Source organism: Nicotiana tabacum, chromosome 8, assembly GCF_000715075.1.
Source record: "Nicotiana tabacum cultivar K326 chromosome 8, ASM71507v2, whole genome shotgun sequence".
In the NCBI taxonomy this organism is placed as follows: domain Eukaryota; kingdom Viridiplantae; phylum Streptophyta; class Magnoliopsida; order Solanales; family Solanaceae; genus Nicotiana; species Nicotiana tabacum.
This window is the reverse complement of record NC_134087.1, coordinates 107,935,925-107,959,381: the sequence shown is the minus strand read 5'-3', so window position 1 is coordinate 107,959,381 and position 23,457 is coordinate 107,935,925.

Here is a 23,457-nt window from a genome sequence, read left to right as displayed (position 1 = left end):
AATTTCGGAAGCTTTAAGTTGGAGGAATTGACCAAGTTGTGATTTTTGAATAAACGAACTCGGAATCGAGATTAAAAGGTTTCAACATGTTTGTATGGTAATTTTGGACTTGTGCTTATGTTCGGATTTGGTTTGGATGGTCCGGGAGCATTTCAGCGCCTATTGTGGAAAGTTGGCATTTGGAAGGATTTCATAAATTTGGGGTGGAAGTGTATCTTAATGTTATTGATGTCCGTTTAGGATTCAAAGTCTGGGAATAGATCCGTATGGTAATTCTGGTACTGGGAGCACATCCGGATGTTGATTTGGAGGTCCAGAGGTCATTTCGGGGTCATTTGGCGAAAGTTAGAAATTTGAAGGTTTTTGAGAAGTTTGACCGGGACCAGACTTTTTGATATTAGGGTCAGATTTCGATTCCGAAAGTTGGAGTAAGTCAGTAATGTCGAATTTCATTTGTGGGCAAAATTAGAGGTCAATCGCACGTGATTTGATAGGTTTCGGCATTAAATGTAGAAGTTTAAAGTTCTACAGTTTATTAAATTTGAATTGGGGTGCGATTCATAAATTCAACGTTTTTATGTGATTTGAGACCTCGAACATATTTGTGTTATTTTATGGGACTGGTGTGTGTGATTGGACAGAGTTCCGGGGGGCCTCGGGTGTGTTTCAGGATGGTTTCAGATCAATTTTGGAAGAAAAGGCCGTGCTGGTTCTGCTGGTTTTTAGGTCTGGGCTGCAGGTCTCGCAAATGCAAGGTTTTGATCGTATTTTTGAATTCGCATTTGCGAAGAAGGAGTAGCATTTGTAAGGGTGGAAAAAATCATGAGAAGTTTGCATTTGTGACCATATCTTTCACATTTGCGGAACTTCCCTCTACGCATAGATTTTGGTCGCAAATGCGTACTTGGCAGGGATGGTTTTACTTCGCATTTGTGATGCGTTTGTCACAAATGCAACGTCTGCGTCTGGGGCAAGGGTTTTTTATTCCAAGACTTGGCTCATTTCTCATTTGGACTTGGGCGATATTTGAAAGCATTTTGGGAAGGGTTCCATCAACATCAAGAGGTAAGTGATTTTTCGTGTATTTTGAGTTAAATATGTGGATTATACATTGATTTTAACATGGAAATTCATGAAAAATTTGTAGAAATTTGAGGTTTGGTATAAAACCTAGAAATTAGTATTTTTGGATTCTGACCACAAATTTGGGCATGAAAAAGGGAATAAATTACATATTTGAGTTCTTGGGGTTATGAGTAATGTTTATCTTTTAAAATTTTCGAAATACGGGCACGTGGGCCTTAGGGTGTTTTTTATCGACATTTCGAGCGGAGTTCGAAATTGTTGTAAATTTAATTATAACGAGTATTAAAGTATATATTTATGGAATTGCACATTTATTGAATAGTTTTGGAGTGTTGGACATCGGTTTGAGTTGTTGGAAAGGCTTGGGAGCCGGAGCCGGTAAGTGTCCTTTCTAACCTTGTAAAAGGTAATTAACCCCATAGGTGAACTAAATTAATATGTGCTTCTATTTGTGGGGGCTAAGTATGTACGAGGTGACGAGAGTCCGTACGTAGCTACTAATTATGCCTATGTCCAGGTAGTTTTAGATTTACCCCATGCCTTGTTGATATTCTTATTTGATTATGCTTATTATTTGCCTAAAAAAGAGTTGAGATTGAATATGCTTACTAAATTGCCTTGAAAAGAGTTGAAAATGAGGAATTTGAGATTTTAAAAGGTTTCATTTGAATTTCATATTTTTGAAAAGAATTAAGGGATATTATAACAATTTGAGAAATCTATGTCCAACCGCATTGCAAATATATTCCGCGAGCGGGGTAAATTTTTACTACTTTTATGGGAGCGAGCCGATCGCCTCGGTAGGTTAAATAGATGCATTTATAGTTCGTGCCATTCGACCCTCAACAGTGTACAATTTATATTTATATGTTGGATCGAGCTGTACGATCTTGGCGTGACTTGCGCATGATAACTCTTTGGAACTAATAATAATTGACATTTGCTTTATTGGCTTGAGATATAAATTTTTAAATGGTGAAAAAGAATTTGGGAATTTCTATTAGTAAAAAGGATTGTTGATTATTTCTGGTTATTGAATTTTCATCTATGTTATGTATTCCATGCTTAACTATAATGTCGACATTTTTATTGTTAGCTCATAGTAAGTGTCAGAGTCGACCCCACGTTATTACTTCTCTGAGGTTAGACTGGATACTTACTAGGTATGCGTTGATTTACGTACTCATACTACACTTGCTTGAAAATGTCCGGATTGGGCTTTGGATGTCCTGGGAGCATTTTGGCGCCTATTGTGGAAAGTTGGCATTTGGAAGGATTTCATAAATTTGGGGTGGAAGTGTATCTTAATGCTATCGATGTCTGTTTAGGATTCCAAGTCTGGGAATAGCTCCGTATGGTAATTCTGGTATTGGGAGCGCGTACGGATGTTTCAAGATGGTTACAGATCAATTTTGGAAGAAAAGGTTGTGCTGGTTCTGCTGGTTTTTGGGTTTGGGCTGCAGGTCTCGCAAATGCAAGGTTTTGATCGCATTTGCGAGGGTGGGAAAAATCCTGAGAAGTTCACATTTGTGAACATATTTTTCGCATTTGGGGAACTTCCCTCTATGCATAGATTTTGGTCGCAAATGCGTACTTGGTAGGGATGGCTTTGCTTCGCATTTGCGATGCATTTGTCGCAAATGCGACCATTGCATTTGCGAACCAGATGTCTCAAATGCGACGTCTGCGTCTGGCGCAAGGGTTTTTTATTCCAAGAGTTGGCTCATTTCCAACTTGGACTTAGGTGATTTTTAAAGCATATTTTGAGTTAATTATGTGGATTTATCGTGTATTTTGTCGCATTTGCGGAACATCCCTCTACGCATAGATTTTGCTCGCAAATGCGTACTTTGCAGGGATGGCTTTGCTTCGAATTTGCGATGTGTTTGTCGCAAATGCGACCATGACATTTGTGACCAGATGTCGCAAATGCGACAACTGCATCTGGAGCTTTGGTTTTTTATTCCAAGACTTGTCTCATTTCCCACTTGGACTTAGGTGATTTTGGAAAGCATTTTAGGAAGGGTTCAATCAACATCAAGAGGTAAGTGATTTCCCGTGTATTTTGAGTTAAATATGTGGACTATACATTGATTTTAAAATGGAAATTCATGGAAATGGTATTTTTGGATTTTGACCACAAATTTGGGCATGGAAATGGTAATAAATTACATATTTGAGTTCGTGAGGTTATGAGCAACATTTATCTTTGAACATTTTCGAAATCCGCGCACGTGGGCCTGAGGGTGATTTTTGTCGACTTTTTTTAGCGGAGTTCAAAATTGTTGTAAATTTAATTATAATGAGTATTGAGTATAAATTTATGTATTTGCACATTTATTGATTAGTTTTGGAGTGTTGGGCATCGGTTTGAGTGGTCGGAAAGGCTTAGGAGCCAGTTATTGAATTTCAGAGCAAGGTAAGTGTCTTTTCTAACCTTGTAAGAGGAAATTAACCCCATAGTTGAACTAAGTTAATATGTGCTTCTATTTGTGGGGGCTACGTATGCACGAGGTGACGAAAGTCCATACATAGCTACTAATTATTCCTATGTCCGGGTAGTTTTAGGTTTATCCCATGCCTTGTTGATATTGTTATTTGATTATGCTTATTATTTGCCTCAAAAAGAGTTGAGATTGAGTATGCTTATTAAATTGCCTTGAAAAGAGACGAAATTGATGAATTTGATATTTTAAAAGCTTTCATTTGAATTTCGTATTTTTGAAAAGAATTAAGGAATATTATAATAATTTGAGAAATCTATGTTCAACCACGTCGCAAATATATTCTGCGAGCGGGGTAAATTTTCACTACTCTCATGGGAGCAGGTCGATCGCCCCGGCAGGTTAAATAGATGCATTTATGATTCGTGCCATTAGACTCTCGGCAATGCACATTTTATATTTATATGCTGGATCAGGCTGCACGACCTTGGCGTTACTTGCACATGATAACTCTTTAGAATTAATAATAATATACATTTGCTTTATTGGCTTGAGATTTAAATTTTGAAATGGTGAAAAACAATTTGGGAATTTCTATTAGTGTATAAAGGATTGTTGATTACTTATGGTTATTGAATTTTCAGCTATGTTATGTATTCCATGCTTAAATATAATATCGGCATTTTTATTGTTAGCCCATAGTAAGTGTCAGAGTCGACCCCTCATCATTACTTTTGCGAGGTTAGCCTGGATACTTACTAGGTACGCATTGATTTACGTACTCATACTACACTTGCTTGGGTATGTCCGGATTGGGTTTTGGATGGCCCGGGAGCATTTCGGCTCTATCGTGGAAAGTTGGCATTTGGAAGGATTTCATAAATTTGGGGTGGAAGTGTATCTTATTGTTATCGATGTTCGTTTAGGATTCCAAGTCTCGGAATAGCTCCATATGGTGATTCTGGTATTGGGAGCGCGTCCGGATATGGATTTGGAGGTCAGGAGGTCATTTCGGAGTCATTTGGCTAAAGTTGGAAATTTGAAGGTTTTTTAGAAGTTTGAACAGGAGCGGACTTTTTGATCTTAGGGTCGGATTCTAATTCCAGAAGTTGGAGTAGGTATGTAATGTCGAATGTCATTTGTGGGCAAAATTTGAGGTCAATCAGACGTGATTTGATAGGTTTCGGCATCCAATGTAGAAGTTTGAAGTTCTAAAGTTCATTAAGCTTGAATTGAGGTGCGATTCATGAATTCGACATTTTTTGATATGAATTGAGGCCTAGAACAAGTTTGTGTTATGTTATGGGACTGGTGTGTGCGATTGGACGGGGTCCCGGGGGCCTCGGGTGTGTTTTGGGATGGTTTCAGATCAATTTTTGAAGAAAAAGCTGTGCTGGTTCTGTTGGTTTTGGGTCTGTGCTGCAGGTCTCGCAAATGCAAGGTTTTGATCGCATTTGCGAAGAAAGAGTCGCATTTGCGAGGGTGGGAAAAGTCCTGAGAAGTTCGCATTTGTGAACATATTTGTCGCATTTGCAGAACTTCCCTCTATGCATAGATTTTGGTTGCAAATGCATACTTGGCAGGGATGGCTTTGCTTCGCATTTGCGAACCAGATATCTCACATGTGACGTCTGCGTCATGAGCAAGGGTTTTTTATTCCAAGACTTGGCTCATTTCCCACTTGGACTTAGGCTATTTTTGAAAGCATTTTGGGAAGGGTTCCATCAACATCAAGAGGTAAGTGATTTCCCGTGTATTTTGAGTTAAATATGGGGATTATACATTGATTTTAACATGGAAATTCATGGAAAATTTGTAGAAATTTGGGGTTTTGGTGGTAAACTTAGAAATTGATATTTTTGAATTTTGACCACAAATTTGGGCATGGAAATGGGAATAAATTACATATTTGAGTTCGTGGGGGTTTATGAGTAATATTTATCTTTAAAAATTTTCGAAATCCGGGCACGTGGGCCTGAGGGTGATTTTTATTGACTTTTCGAGCGGAGTTCGAAATTGTTGTAAATTTAATTATAATGAGTATTAGAGTATATATTTATGGATTTGCACTTTATTGAATAGTTTTGGAGTGTTGGACATCGGTTTGAGTTGTTGGAAAGGCTTGGGAGCCGGTTGTTGAATTTCGGAGCGAGGTAAGTGTCTTTTTCTAACCTTGTAAGAGGGAATTAACCCCATAGGTGAACTATATTAATATATGTATTCTATTTGTGGAGGCTACGTATGCACGAGGTGACGAGAGTCCGTACATAGATATTAATTATGCCTATGTCCAGGTAGTTTTAGGCTTACCCCATGCCTTGTTGATATTGTTATTTGATTATGCTTATTATTTGCCTCAAAAAGAATTGAGATTGAGTATGCTTATTAAATTGCCTTGAGAAGAGTCGAAATTGTGGAATTTGAGATTTTAAGATCTTTCATTGAATTTCGTATTTTTGAAAAGAATTAAGGAATATTATAATATTTTGAGAAATCTATGTTCAACCGCGTCGCAAATATATTCCGCGAGCGGGGTAAATTTCCACTACTCTGATGGGAGTGGGCCGATCACATCGGCATATTAAATAGAAGTATTTATGGTTCGTGCCATTCGACCCTCGGCAGTGCACAATTTGTATTTATATGTTGGATCGGGCTGTTCGACCTTGGCGTGACTTGCACATGATAACTCTTTGGAACTAATAATAATTGACATTTGCTTTATTGGCTTGAGATATAAATTCTTAAATCCTCAAAAAAATTTAGGAATTTCTATTAGTAAAAAGGATTGTTGATTATTTCTGGTTATTGAATTTTCAGCTATGTTATGTATTCCATGCTTAATTATAATATCGACATTTTTATTGTTAGCCCATAGTAAGTTTCGGACTCGACCCCACGTCATTACTTCTGCTAGGTTAAACTGGATACTTACTAGGTACGCGTTGATTTATGTACTCATACTACACATGCTTGCGTATGTCTGGATTGGGTTTTGGATATCCCGGGATCATTGCAGCGCCTATTGTTCAAAGTTGGCGTTTGGATGGATTTCATAAATTTGGGGTAAAAGTGTATCTTAATGTTATCGATGTCTATTTAGGATTCCAAGTCTGGGAATAGTTTTGTATGGTGATTCTGGTATTAGGAGCGCGTTCGGATGTGGATTTGGAGATCCGGAGGTCATTTGGAGAAAGTTGAAATTTGAAGGTTTTTGAGAAGTTTGACCGGGAGCGGACTTTTTGATATTAGGGTCGGATTCCAATTCCAGAAGTTGGAGTAGATCTGTAATGTCGAATGTCATTTATGGGCAAAATTTGAGGTCAATCGGACGTGATTTGATAGGTTTCGGCATCAAATGTAGAAGTTTGAAGTTCTAAAGTTCATTAAACTTGAATTGAGATGCGATTCATGAATTTGAAGTTTTTGATGTGATTTTAGGCCTCGAACAAGTTTGTGTTATGTTATGAGACTAGTGAGTATGATTGGATGGGGTCCCGGGGGCCTCGGGTGTGTTTTGGGATGGTTTCAGATCAATTTTGGAAGAAAAAACTGTACTGGTTCTGCTGTTGGTTTTTGGGTCTTGACTGTAGGTCTCGCAAATGCAAGGCTTTGGTCGCATTTGCGAACTCGCATTTGCGAACTCGCATTTGCGAACTCGCATTTGTGAAGAAGGAGTCGCATTTGCGAGGGTGGGAAAAATCCTGAGAAGTTCGCATTTGTGAACATATTTTTTGCATTTGGGGAACTTCCCTCTATGCATAGATTTTGGTCGCAAATGCGTACTTGGTAGGGATGGCTTTGCTTCGCATTTGCGATGCATTTGTCGCAAATGCGACCATTGCATTTGCGAACCAGATGTCGCAAATGCGACGTCTGCGTCTGGAGCAAGGGTTTTTTATTCCAAGACTTGGCTCATTCCCACTTGGACTTAGGTGATTTTTAAAGCATTTTGGGAAGGGTTCCATCAACATCAATAGGTAAGTGATTTCTCGTGTATTTTGAGTTAATTATGTTGATTATACATTGATTATAACATGGAAATTCCTAGAAATTTTTTAGAAATTTGAGGTTCTGGTGGAAAATCTAAAAATTGGTATTTTTGGATTTGACCACAAATTTGGGCATGGAAATGGGAGCAAATTACATATTTGACTTCGTGGGGTTATGAGTCATGTTTATCTTTAGAAATTTTTGAAATCCGGGCACGTGGGTCTGAGGGTGATTTTTATCGACTTTTCGTGCGGAGTTCGAAATTATTGTAAATTTAATTATAACTAGTATTAGAGTATATATTCATGGATTTGCACATTTATTGAATATTTTTGGAGTGTTGGGCATCGGTTTGAGTGGTCGGAAAGGCTTAGGAGCCAGTTATTGAATTTCAGAGTGAGGTAAGTGTCTTTTCTAACCTTGTAAGAGGGAATTAACCCCATAGGTGAACTAAATTAATACGTGCTTCTATTTGTGGGGGCTACGTATGCACGAGGTGACGAGAGTCCGTACGTAGCTTCTAATTATGCCTATGTGCGGGTAGTTTTAGGTTTACCCCATGCCTTGTTGATATTGTTATTTGATTATGTTTATTATTTTCCTCAAAAAGAGTTGAGATTGAGTATGCTTATTAAATTGCCTTGAAAAGACTCGAAATTGAGGAATTTGAGATTTAAAAAGCTTTCATTTGAATTTTGTATTTTTGAAAAGAATTAAAGAATATTATAATAATTTGAGAAATCTATGTTCAACCGCGTCGCAAATATATTCCACGAGCGGGGTATATTTCTACTACTCTCATGGGAGCGGGCCGATCGCCTCGCCAAGTTAAATAGATGCATTTATGGTTCATGCCATTCGACCCTCGGCAGTGCACATTTTATATTTATATGCTGGATCGGGCTGTACGACCTTGGTGTTACTTGCACATGATAACTCTTTAGAACTAATAATAATCTACATTTGCTTTATTGGCTTGAGATTTAAATTTTGAAATGGTGAAATTTTTTTTGGGAATTTCTATTAGTGTATAAAGGATTGTTGATTATTTATGGTTATTGAATTTTCAGCTATGTTATGTATTCCATACTTAAATATAATATCGGCATTTTTATTGTTAGCCCATAGTAAGTGTCGGAGTCGACCCCTCGTCATTACTTTTGTGAGGTTAGACTGGATACTTACTAGGTACGCGTTGATTTACGTACTCATACTTCACTTGCTGCACATATTGTGCAGGTTCATATATGTCTATTGGCCTTGTGAGCACATAGGCGTGGTTATTACGGGGACTTAGGTGAGTTGCATCCTATGTTATGAGTCAGCAACACGCAGAGTCTCCTTCAGAGTTATTTATATTTTTCCTGTCTACTTTGTATTCCAGACAGATGCTGTATTTTATTTTACTTCCTAGGTGAGGCTCATGAACTTGTGACATCAGGTTTTGGGGGGGTACTTATGAGCTGTCCAGTATTGTAGTTGGGAAAATATTATCATTTACTCTGTAAATTTTATTTCTGATTATTTAATTGAAGAAAATTATGATTTCAAAATACTAAAATTAATAATCGAGTTAATTAATTATTGTTGGCTTGCCTGACAACGATGTTAGGAGCCATCACGGCCATTTATGTATTTCAGGTCGTGACAACATGGTATCAGAGCACTAGGTTCTCTTAGGTCTCATGAGTCATGAGAGAGTCTAGTATATTCTTGCGGACCGGTATAGAGACGTCTGTACTTATCTTTGAGAGGCTACATGGCTGTTAGGAGCACTTCCCTTCTTGATTCCTCATCGTGTGATTTGATTCTTTTGAGGTTTGTGCCTTTATTTCTTTCCTATTCAATCTTATGCGATGCGAAACACTTGCTATTGAATGGGAATCGAGGAATTGTCTTGGTGCTACAGATGTAGTGCAGGATGTTTCTACCTGCATATTTTATTGAGGCTGCTATCGTCGCCTTGCAGAAGGTCGTCCTGTCGTTTCTACTCAGTATCAGTATTACTGAAGGTTTTAAGATTTGGCATTGATTGTTATGACGATTCGTGCGTTGCTATCACACAATGATTTTGTAATGGTAGGATGTTTATCTATGCATCTAAGCAGTGAATGAATTGAAAGGGGGTTTTACTCTGTGTATGATTCAGAGATTCAGTATTTTATTTCCGATGGAGGAAAGGCAACCAGACTAAAAATGTTTAGATTTGGGTTGATGGAGTAACGGGACATGGTATTTTTGAGCGTGGTAGAAGTTTTATCTGTGATGTGGTGTCGCTGTCCTTGTTGAAGGTGCCAGGTTCGCCGATGTTATGGTTTTCTTCAATTTGCCTTTTGGGCAAGGTATTGTTAAATGGTGCGGGGAAAGCGGTAGTCAGAAATCGCGGTGTGTAGTGGTTCAGAATCAAATCGGTGTTCCTAGTGTCGATAGCTAGAGAAAGATAATCTTCCGCGAGGTTTAAAGTTGGTAGCGATCTATTGATCCAGGTGCTACAAAGATGTATTTTTTATTTAAGGCAACAACTGGGCAGTGAAGGATGAGAAAACACATGTGGGAGGTGTCTTACGGTGGTTAAATTTCTAGAAGGCCTGGTGTAAGAAACAGGACTCGGGTAGTTGCTTAAAGGAGAGGGTTTGACCAAAGTGGGAGAGTGGCAGAGTAGCATATGGGTTTTGTGGTAGGATAGCTGCATGCCTTGAGGAAAATTCAGAGTGATTTGGGATTCATGGTGGACAATGACTAGGTTTACGGGCTTCATTTGGAATATTGGTTGCTACACGGAGGAAGGTTGGATACGACAAAAATGAGCTTGCTTGATATGAATGGGAATGCAATATGACTTCGGGATATAAGGTATTGTTGCACTTTTTGGGATGTCAATGGGAGTGAACGGACTTGTACAGCTTGTGAATGAGCACGGGCTTGGGATGGGATACTAATTTCGTAGTAATTGTACCCAGTGCAACAATGTTGGAAGATGTCGGCATGTAATTTCCACAAGTAGCTTATCTCTAGTGAGCAGGTTAGCAATCGCGTGGTGTTGACGAAGCTTCTATGAAGAATTCTACTGGCTATCCAGTAAGGGATCGAATAGATAAATGTGGCTAGTGATTCAGAGTGTTCATAAAATGTTTAACAGAAAGATTTCGAGGCATTTGGCGGGTTGATTGTGCAAGATCATGTCAATGTGGGATAAGGGATCTTGGTGGGTTCTAGAGTTATGTAATGGTAGTTTCAAGCTAAGTAAGAGAGCCCCACCGCCTATGATTGGATTGCTTGGTTGTCTACTTGTGAGGTTTTGGGTTATCGGCATATTGGTGGATTATTACGACTAAGGAAAGAGAACATCAGTGGTAATGTGAGCAAAGGATTTGAGGAAGGTGTTCTATAATTGGCCTTATCGATTCATGTTTAGCCTTTGGGAAGACTCAGAGTTTATGCTTCGTGTAGATATGAAGTACAAGGAAAGTGATCCAGCCAGGTGCTTCTTTGAGAGAGTGTTTATGTGCTAGTAGGGCCTTGGAGTTTGATTATATTCGGGACCAAGACGGAGTGGGTGACTCTCAACAACGGTCCTAGTGGATTTAAAATTTAAAGTGCGGTGCCTCAGGATTTCGAGTTTGTAGTATGGTTAAGTATCGAGCTTTTGCAGTGGATTATGGAAAAGGGCTTAAAGTGTTCTATGTTATCTTCGGTCTACGGTGCAGCATTGGAGAAATGGGAGAAAATAACTTCGGATTCATAGAGGAATTATCAGAATGGGTGTACCAGTTGAAGATGCGAATATGTGCACAAGGAGGGTATGAGATAGTTCATGGGTTTTGAGACAACGTGGTCTCGTGAAATAAGGTCGCTCAAGATGAGTGTGGATTGGGTTCGTTATATTTTTAATGGAGTTATTATTATTCCTAAGGCAAGTCCGGAGTAAATTAGAAGAGGTTGGATCGGTTAGCAATGGTTGAATTGGCATGATGGTGGCAATGATCAGTTTCTTCAGCGTGTTAAGTTATACATATGATTTTTGTTGGTACGTGTGAGGCTTGACGGCTGCCATAATTGATTTTATTTGGAGGCTTTGAGTATTATGGCTTGTTATGCATAGATGGATCTTGAAAGAATGATAGTGGTTTAGACCACTACTCGAGGTTTGTATTTTTCTGCGATTATGGGAATTCAGTCACATGTTGCAATGGTTCTTCTAAAATGAGTTAAATGAAAGGTTTCTATATAATGAAATGTGTACCCTATTAGTGGTGCATGATATGAAATTCTTATACTCTTGCATTTTGGCATGATTAGGTGCAGTGGGTAGCATGAGAATTGGAAGTTGAGGATCAAGGTTGCGGTTCGGTATTGACAAGAATGTCACAAGATCGTATGAGCAGAAAAGGATTCAGATGGTTAGAGTTAGCTAGTATTGTCTTTAGGGTCACCTGAGATTGGTGTCTTGTGTAAGAGGCTTGGTGTGCTAATTGCGGATTCTTGATTTGCTTTACAGCATTAGCCTTGCTGGTGGTATGGATGTGCATACGTTTTACCTGGTGCGGAAGGTCATGGGAGCATATCCCACGGGAAGATTGTATAAATGTGACATGTAGTCACTTGATTGATTAAAGATTGAGACCAAGTATGAAGATTGTGGTACTATTGCTAATGTGAGAATTCAAGCCTGAAGGGCGCTCGGTTCATTTGGTTGTGGATTGTGGAAGTTTGTTCTAGATTTGACGGTTACTCTTGTATGTCATGGGAAAAATGGTTGTTGTGGATCCTTGAAAGGTTATTGGTCCAGTGCGGTACGATCAGAATTGGCTTGAGGTCCGTGGATGGATCTAAAAGTGAATATGGGCTCTATATTAGGCCAGATGTGTTCATTTTAGCTTAACATTGTTTATAGAGGGGTCTTCGGGCCTTGGATGTTATTTCTGTCATCAACTATTCCGTGTAATATCTATTGTGCCATGTGGGTTGTAAGACAGTATGATTTTTCGCACTCGTATTGAGATCCCACATAGTTTATGGTGTTGTGAGAGCAGGTTGGCTCTTGAGATACAGGTCATTTATTGCACCTTAGTTCTGTTTGAGTTTCGTAGCGTATGGCGCTATCTATCTCCCCAGGATTTGTATTATGCACCTCGCGTGCATGTGGTTGATATTCGGATATTTCGTAGGTATAAGTGTTTTGGCTTGATGGGTACCTCCCTTTTTATTATCATGTGTGGATAGGGTGGCACGTCGCCACGGGTATATGATAGGACCAGGTGGCATGCCGCCACAGGTATGTTGTTTGGATCGGGTTGCACACCGCAACAGTATCATGTGTGGATCGGGTTGCATGCCGCAATAGTGTGATGTTGAGTACTTTTCCCTATATCTATTCTTGTGTGTTTTGTTTCTCATTTTCTGAGGAAGGTTCATAACATCTCTTCAGTTGTTTAATTAGTCACGTGGGTTGAGCAGTTCTTTCCAGAGTTCATGTTTCCTTATGTATCACATTCGAGTTTGTAGCTTGTTGGCACATTGGGGCATCATATGAGACTTTTGCCAGTGTCTGAGATGGCTTATCTCCTGAACAGCTTACACTGGGTGAGATGCGATTATTAGACCTGGGATCAGCGCAATTGGATTCATATGAAGCATATTAAAGAGCAAATATCGATATTCAGTCCAAAATGAGGGAATGGTGTAAGGCCACTTAAAATTCTTCCTAAAAACCGGGATATCGTGGTGCCAAGCTAGGGTTGAGTGTTAGAGATTTATGAAATAAGCTTGCCACGGTTCAGACTTTTTGGATTAAACTATGCATTAAAAAGTTAAAGGAAAACGTTCGCAGAGGTATGCATTTCTGCGGCCCATTATACAGCCGCATAATCACTCAGCGGGCCACATATTTTCCGCAGAGTGAGGGAGTCTTTTGGCCAATTTTGAGGTTATTTTTGCTGCCCATTATGCGATCGCATATCCACTATGCGGGTCGCACATTGGTCGCATAATCGTTCTTAGACTTTTGTGAAGGGAGGTTCTGCGGCGCATTATGCGATCGCAGAATAGGTCCACGGACCGCATAATGGCCGCAAACCGAAGCAAAGAGATCAGGCCTGAGAGCCAGTTTTCCCGGTTACTTTGTGGACCGCATAACTATTATGCAGTCGCATATGCGACCGCAGATCCGAGTCGGGGCCCCAGATTTCTAATTTTTAAACCCGATCCCTTGTCATTATAACTTATACAATGGCTCATTTTAAACCTATTTCCTGGTTTTTTTAGAGTGAGAAAGAGGGTCTAAGAGAGAGGAAGTGTTCTTCACCAAAATTGATCCACAAATTCTTGTTTAAACTTTGAAGATATTCAAGTGAGGCACCTAAATTTTCATCCTAAGAGGTAAGACTTTATCACTCCAGCTCTTAATTCCAAACATAGCGAAAATGGGCCATTAGTGAGATAATTCATGGGGATGAAGGTGATTACATTGCATGCATGTATTCTTAAAAGATGTGGGGGAATTATAAATCAAAGATAGAGAAGTATGGGGAATGGGTTGGTGTAATATTCCATAAAAGAACCATGAGACCTTAATGAACACATAATGATTGATAAAATGCTGTAGTGAGCTAAGAGTATGATCATTTTCCTAATTATGGGTTCAATTGTGCTACAATGCTAAAATAGATTGAAGTTGTGAACATTCTGGAACATTGTAGGAATAAAAGGAAAGCTCAAATTGAGGTATGTATGGCTAAACCCTCTTCTTCTTAGAATCGAACATCTGGTGTACGTGTAATTGGCGTAAGTTCCTGAATTGATCATACTAGAATCGTTGCCCTAAAGTGTTGTGTTGAAAGATTTATGTTCAATGATTGTTCTACATGTTTATCATGTCGTCATGCTATTTGAGAATTTGTTTAAATGAGGAATATAGGTGTTGATAAAGGTCAAGAATTCATGTCAAGAATCGAATAAAACTTGCTATGCTATTTGTATGAAAAGCCTCCGTATGATTAAGCTTTTCCATGCCTTCCCCATGTGTATGTGATGCCTTACATGATAGGCCTTATTGATGTAAATTTAATGTTATGTGAATGTATAAAAAGGGAAAGTTGAATTATAAGATATGGCTAAGTGCCAAGAACAATTTAATAACTGAGGCTGCTCATGCCATGTAATGAAAGTTGGGAAGGAAATGTGAATTGAGATGAACGATTGAATGGTTGATGTCTCAAGTGAGATGGCCTAGCCGATTCCCCCGCGATCGGACACCATGCCGCACACACGGTGGTAATTGTGCTGGATTGATTGATTGTAATTATGGAAATGGTTGTTGTCTCAAATGAGATGACTTAGCCGGTCGGGTCGAGATCGGACTCCGTGTAGGAACACTGTGGTATTGTGGATTGTGGCATATGACACTGAGATTATCAAACTTAAATAAGATGGAATCTTAACCGGAAATTGTGTGATCCTTACTTGATGTTTCGTATGTGTTTGAAGCTCTTGTTGCATATCATGACTGCTTCTTCTTTATTTTAATGTTCGTTCTATTAAGATTAGTGTTTTGCTTTACATACTAGTACTATTCGACAGTACTAATGTCCCTTTTGCTGGAGGCGCTACATCTTTAAATAGATGTAGGTGGTTCCATAGCAGATAGTGTTGATCATAGCTATTGGCGCGTCCTCTTTCCAGCTGACTTGGTGAGCCCCGTATTATTTCGGGGACCTATATCTTTTGTATCTTATGTTCACCTTCTTATCATAGTTTGAGGTATAGCCGGGGCCTTGTTGCTAGCACTTTCTTTTGTATCTACTTAGAGGCTCCGTAGACATTTATGTGGGTTGTATATGGGTGTTGGGAATGTCAATGAATTATGTTACGCTTTGGATTTTTGTTCCATTAAAGTGTAAGGTATATGTACTATAAAACCTAACAATGATGTAATTAAGGAAATGGCTTAGTAATGTACTTGTATGATCTCATAATGTCTAATTAAATAAATCATGTCTTCTTTTGATCGTAAGTGAGTTGGATAGGAAGAGTCAACAGGCTTGTTCGACCAGGTTCACTCGGTTGAGCACCGGTCGTGCTCTCCGAGCTTGGGGCATGACAAATGGTTCTTGTCGGTAGGAGATACTCCATTAATAGTGATCTGGCAGGTGGTTATGAGTTTCTCCACACCTCTTATGTTGTGGCAGTATTGCTAGAGATGAAGCAAGGCTTATATTGGTCATGAGGTATACCACGGGCTTCGGGTCGGTGGAAATTTCAGTTGTTGTGCTTGGGAAAGATTGCCTTGGGCAAATGAGTTACACGGTGCATGGTATGAATTTAGTAAGGGTGTACAATCATGTGTTAGTACAGTGTGTAGTAACTGATAGGGTGTTCGTATGTTGAAAGCAGGCCTGATGGAGAATTCGGGATGTTGGAATTGGGATCTAAGGCTTATATGACTAAATAAAAGGGAGAATCTTCAGATTTGCTCGAGCTAATGTGCTCGAGTGGGTTGTGGTAGCACGGGAAGGTGCACGAGGTGTTAAATAGTAATTTCGGACAACTCTAGAGCAGTTCTTAGCACATTCGAGGACATATGTATATTTAAGTGGGAGAAAATGTGACGACCATACCGGTTGTTTTGAGCTCCAGCGTGTCGTTCGGCAGTTTGAGGCCATGAGTAGCTTCACTTCAGGTATTATGACTTGTACGTGTGGTCGGAATTGAATTTCGGGAAGTTCAGACTAATTTCGGAAGCTTTAAGTTGGAGGAATTGACTAAGGTGTGTTTTCTGAGTAAACGACCTAGGAATCGAGATTGGAAAAGTTCCAATAGGTTCGTATGATGATTTTAGACTTGGGTGTATGTCCGAATCGGGTTTTGGACGGCCCGAGAGTGTTTTGGCGCCTATTATGGAAAATTAGCATTTGGAAGGATTTCATAAATTTGAGGTGGAAGTGTATATTAATGTTATCGATGTCCGTTTGATATTCTGAGTTTGGGAATAGCTTCGTCTGGTGATTCCGATATTGGGAGCACGTCTGGATGTAGATTTGGAGGTGTGGAGGTCATTTCGGGTTCATTTGGTGAAAGTTGGAAGTTTGAAGGTTTTTGAGAAGTTTGACCGGCATCAGATTTTTTTATATCAGGGTCGGATTCCGATTTCGGAAGTTGGAGTAGGTCTGTAATATTGAATGTGACTTGTGTGCAAAATTTGAGGTCAATCAGACGTGATTTGATAGGTTTCGGCATCAAATGTAGAAGTTTGAAGTTCTAAAGTTCATTAAGCTTGAATTGTGGTGCGATACATGAATTCGACGTTGTTTGGTGTGCTTTAAGGCCTCGAGCAAATTGTGATTGGACGGGATCTCGAGGGCATCAGGTGTGTTTCAGGATGATTTCAGATCAATTTTGGAAGAAAAAGTTGTGCTGGTTCTGCTGGTTTTTGGGTCTGGTCTGCAGGTCTCGCAAATGCGAGGTTTTGATCGCATTTGCGAAGAAGGAGACGCATTTGCGAGGGTGGGAAAAATCCTAAGAAATTCACATTTGTGAACATTTTTGTCGCATTTGCAAAGATTTTGGTTGCAAAAGTGACCTTGGAAGGGATATCTTTGTTTCGCATTTGCGATGCATTTGTCGCAAGTGCGACCATCGCCTTTGCGAACCAGATGTCGCAAATGTGACGTCTGCATCTGGAGCAAGGGCTTTTTATTCCGAGACTTGGCTCATTTTCCTTATTTCCCACTTTGACTTAGGCGATTTTTGAGAGCATTTTGGGAGGGGTTCCATCAACATCAAGAGATAAGTGATTTCCCGTGTATTATGAGTTAAATATATGGATTATACATTGATTTTAACATGGAAATTCATGGAAAATTTGTAGAAATTTGGGGTTTTGGTGAAAAACCTAGAAATTGGTATTTTTGGATTTTGACCAAGATTTTGGACATGGAACTGGGAATAAATTATATATTTGAGTTTGTGGGATTATGAGTAATATTTATCTTCAAAACATTTTGGAATCCAGTCGCATGGGCCCGAGGGTGATTTTTATCGACTTTTCGAGCGGAGTTGAAAATTGCTATAAATTGAATTAAAACTAGTATTAGAGTATATATTTATGGATTTGCACATTTATTGAATAGTTTTGGGGCGTTGGACATTGGTTTGAGTTGTTGGAAAGGCTTGGGAGCCAGTTATGGAATTTCGGAGCGAAGTAAGTCTCATTTCTAACCTTGTAAGAGAGAATTAATCCCATAGGTGAACTAAATTAATATGTGCTTCTAGTTGCAGGGGCTACGTACACATGAGGTGACGAGATTCCGTAAGTAGCTACTAATTATGCCTATGTCCGGGTAGTTTTAGGTTTACCCCATGCCTTATTGATATTATTGTTTGATTATGCTTATTATTTGCGTCGAAAAGAATTGAAATTGAGTATGCTTATTAAATTTCTTTGAAAAAGTCGAAATTAAGGAATTTGAGATTTTAAAAGCTTTCATTTGAATTTCGTATTTTGAAAAGAATTAAGAAATATTATAATAATTTGAGAAATCTATGTTCAACCGCGTCGTAAATATATTCCACGAGCAGGATAAATTTCCACTACTCTCATGGGAGCGGGCCAATCCCCTCGACATGTTAAACAAATGCATCTGTGGTTCGTGTCGTTCGACCCTTGGTAGCGCACAATTTATATTTATATGCTGGATCAGACCGTACGACTTCGGTGTGACTTGCGCATCATAACTCTTTGAAACTAATAATAATTGACATTTGCTTTATTGGCCTGACATATAAATTGTTAAATGATGAAAAAGAATTTGGGAATTTCTATTAGTAAAAAGGATTGTTGATTATTGCCGGTTATTAAATTTTGAGCTATGTTATGTATTCCATGCTTAAATATAATTTCGACATTTTTATTGTTAGCCCATAGTAAGTGTCAGAGTCGACCCTTCGCCACTACTTCTTCGAGGTTAGACTGGATACTTGTTGGGTACGCGTTGATTTACGTACTCACACTACACTTGCTGCACATTTTGTGCAGGTTCATATATATCTAATGGCCTTATGATAGTAGAGGCATAGTTATTATGGGGACTTAGGTGAGCTGCATCCTATGTTACGAGTCTGCAGCACGCAGAGTCTCCTTTAGAGTTATGTATATTTTTGCTGTCTACTTTGTATTCCGGACAGATGCTGTATTTTATTTTACTTCCTAGCTGAGGCTTATGCACTTGTTGCACTAGGTTTTGGGGTAATTATGAGTTGATCAGTATTGTAGTTGGGAAAATATTATCATTTACTCTGTAAATTTTATTTTTGATTATTTAATTGAAGAAAATTATGATTTCGCAATATTAAAATGAATAATCGAGTTAATCAATTATTGTTGGCTTGCCTGACAGCGGTGTTAGGCGCCATCACGACCATTAATGGATTTTGGATCGTGACAATATCCCTGTCGGGTGCCATGCCCGGCAGGTCTGCATGAAACATATCCGAAAAGTCTCGCACTATCGGAACAGAATCAATAGTAGGTGTATCAACACCAACGTCCCTCACAAAAGCCAAGTATGATAGAGACCCCTTACTAACCATCCGTTGGGACTTCAGATATTAAATCACTTTGCTGGGAACATAATCTAGAGAACCTCTCTACTCGATGCTTGGCAACCCCAGCATCACCAACGTCACGGTCTTAGCGTGACAATCCAGAATAGCATGATATGGAGACAACCAATTCATACCCAAAATCATGTCGAAATCAACCGTAATAAGAGATCAACACTAGTCTCCAACCCTCCAATGGTCACCTCACACGGCCGATACACACGGTCCACAATAATGGTATCGCCCACTGGTGTAGATACATGAACAGGTGAAACTAAGGACTCACGGGGCATATCCAAATAATGAGTAAAATAGGATGATACATTGGAATAAGTAGAACCAGGGTCAAATAATGTGGAAGCATCTCAGTGGCACTGAAACAATACGTGTGATCACTGTATCTGAAGCAATGGCCTTTGGCATGGCAGGAATAACATAGAATCGAGCCTAACCGCCACTTAGTCGGCCTCCCTCTCTAGGGCGACCTCTAGCTGCCTGAGCCCCACCTCAAGATGGCTGGGCGGGTGGCAAAGTAACTGATGCAAAGTCACCGCCTGACCCCTCTACTGAACTGGACCTCCAAAGATGTGGGGACACTGTCTCCAAATAACTCCCTGCACTCGAAGCAACTCCACATTGGTAGTGGGGACTAAATCGGGCCCCTAGTACCAGAATAACTGCTACAAGGACCTGGCACAGATGAACCCTAATCCAATGGAGAACGGGATAGACTCTAAGCTAGGAGAACAATGAGAGATGAGTAACCCAAACGTGCACTGTATGAACCATGGCTAGAAGATGCACCAAGATGAACCGAACGAGCCATCTAAGAGGCCCTATAACGATGACCCCTAATGTGGTAGGACTTCCCCCTAGAAGGAACACCACTGAAACTACCAGAACCACGAGGCCTCTTGGCCTCCCTCTCCCCACTCTCCTGACTATAGACTAGCTCTAGCCGCGAGCAATATCAACCACCTCGTTGAACCTAGAACCTGATGCATTCTCCCGAGTCATAACAAAATGCAATCCATAGTTGAGTCCATCAATGAACTTTCTAATCCTCTCCCTCTCTGTGGGAGCCAACCAAATCACATGACGAGCCAACTTTGAAAATCTCATCTCGTACTGGGTCATGGACATGCCCTCCTGGCATAGCTGCTCAAACTAACTAAGCAGCTCCTCCTTGCGGGTCGGTGGCACAAACTTCTCCAAGAAGAGATGGAGAACTCATGCCATGAAAGTGATGCAACATCAGTTAGCCTGTTCCACTCATAGGCCTCCCACCACCTGAAGGCTGCCCCCGTCAGCTGAAAAGTAGTAAATACACTAGTCTCCAGAATACCCGACGTGCGAAGAATCCGTTGGCACCTAACTAAAAAGTCCTGAGAATCTTCTAACTCAGCCCCATTTAATGTTGGAGGCTTGAGCCTCCCAAACTTCTCTAGTCTCTTCTGCTCCTTATCACTCATAATAAGACCCACATAGGCCTGAGCAACTACAACCGGCTGGGATGGTAGTACCTCCAGTGTCTAAAGTCCCTACATCACCTACTTTAGAGTACGGGCAGCGGGAGTCTAAGAACCTTTTCCGTCCTGAGAAGTGGTTGGTGCAGACGGAACTGAAACCGCCTGAGCAAGGCTAGTGCAAACAGTCAATATATGGGATAGAGCCTCCTAAAGGCGTGGAATCACATTGGGTACAACTGGTGTCTAAGCTGGTCCCACCGGCTCAACCATATCTGGACTCTGCTCTTGAGCTAGAGCAACTGGTGGGTCTATAGGTGCTACTCTAACTGCTATACGAGCTGTACCTCGGCCTCTACCACGGTCCCGGCCTCTAGTGGCCCTAACTGGTGGTACTGGTGGTCGTTCGACCGATCCGGTAGCACGCGTCCTCACCATCTATGAGAGAATAGAATAAAGTTTAGTTTTTGGAATCAACAAATTCGTATGACAAGAATAAGGAAAAATGAGGTTTTACTAATGGTTCAGCAACCTCTCGAAGATAAGTACAGACATCTCCGTACTGATCTGCAAGACTCAACTAAACCTGCTTATGACTCGTGAGACCTGCATAACCTAGGCTCTGATACCAACTTGTCACGACTCAAATATCACATGTCGTGATGGCGCCTATCGCAACACTAGGAAAGCCAACAATCACAATAAACCACGCATCTTTAAATTTGAAAACATAACAAAATAAGTTTAAGAGTAAAATCTTATAAATAGTGATAAGAAAATACCGCGACTCAATACAGTGTTCCTTAAAATCCGGGTGTTACTAACTACATGAGCATCTAAATGACAACATAGTCTTACTACTAAAAAACACTATTTAGAAAGATAGAATAGTACAAGTAAAAGAAAAGAATGAGAGTCAAGGTCTACGGACGCCAAGGAAGCTACCTCGATAGTATCCAATAGATAAAGCTCCAAAAGCTTGCAGCTGTCGTACCCGAAAGTACCTGGATCTGCACACGAAGTATAGAGTGTAGTATGAGTAAAACCAACCCAATGTACTCAATAAGTAACAAGACTAACCTTGGGTTGAAAGTAGTGTTGAGATTACAGGCACAGTCCAAATACAAAATTTAACAGTACAAAAATGTAGACATGCTTTCAAGTTTAACAGTTTAAGCTCAAAACAGATAAAATATGACAAGTGTGACTGAAATGAGGAATGATACAGCTCTATAACTACATGTCAATTATGCATGCCAACTGTAATGCAATGTAGTGATAAAAACATATGAATACTCTTGGAGTGTCAATTCACTCAGTCCTCCCAGTTGGTCAATCCTCATAGTCACTCATTCCTCACAGTCACACACTCCTCCCAATCGCTCGGCACTCGCACTCAGTAGGTACCAATGCTCAATGCTAGTAAGTCAGACTCCGGAGGGGCTGATCCTGTCCAAGCGCTATAATAAGCCAATCATGGCATGAATCAATAAAGCATGTTGCAGCATGTAGCCCGATCCCATAAACATCCTCACCATCAGGCCCTTGACCTCACTCAGTCATCAATCTTTCCAGTCTCTCGGGCTCACAAATATCATGACAATTAGCCCAAACAATGATGATATGACATATCAAATTATAACAACAGAAACTGAGATAAGATATGCAAATGAATGATGTGACTGGGTACATAAATTGTATTTTATGTAAGTAAATCAACTGCAACATGACCTCTATGGGTCCCAACAGTACCAGCATATAGCCTAAGCATGATTTCTAACATGCATTACAACTTAATTTCTCTAACACATGGGGAATACATGGATAAAAACAAGTTTATATGAATACATAGTTCCATGGAATCGATCGAGTCTCAATTCCTATGGTGCATGCTCAAACGCCCGTCACCTAGCATGTTCATTACCTCAACACCAATCACATAACACATAATTCATAGATTCATACCCTCAAAACAAAGTTTAAAAGTGTTACATACCTCAAACCGTGCAAATCTATACTCCAACATGCCCTTGCCTTACGAATCGGCCTCCAAATGACTCGAATCTAGCAACAAACAACTCGATACAATTAACACAAGTGATTGGAATCGATTATATATGATAAAGGTAAGTTCTAAAGCAAAAGTCAAAAAGTCATTGGGCATATGTCTCATAATTCGACAAAATTAGCAAAATTCGAACACCCATTCAACCATGAGTCCAACCATACCAAATTACTCAATTTCGACCACAACTCGACCTTCAAATCCACAAATTAAAGCCTATGAAATTTCTACAATTTTTCCCAATCGTTCAAACCCAAAACACTAATTAAATGATAAAGATTATGATATATCCATGTATATTAACTAAATCCGAGTTAGAATCACTTACCCCAATCACATTCTTGAAAATCGCTCCAAGAATCGCATAAATCAACCTCCCAAAGTCAAATTACAAAATATAATTCTAACCCTCATTTTTTATATTTAAGAGTCTTCCCAGATTCCCTTCTTGGCGATCGCGGGAAATGCTTTTTGATCGCTAAGCACAAATCCTAAAGCTGCCAAAAATTAATCTCCGCAAACACGAATAATCCCATAGGAACGTAGCTCGCAGACTCCCAGATTTATGCGATTGCGAACCTCTTTACGCGATCATGAACCTCTTTACACGATCGCGAATAACAATTTGCGTAAACCCTAGTCTCCTCCTTTCCTTCTTTGCGAATGCTACCCCCTTCCTCTGTTCGCGATGCACTGAAAGACAAAGCTCCGGTATCATAGACCTCCTCTCGCAATCACATAGAATAAAATCCCCAGCTGCCCAAAATACTCTTCGTAATCGCGATCCTCCACTCGGGATTGCATA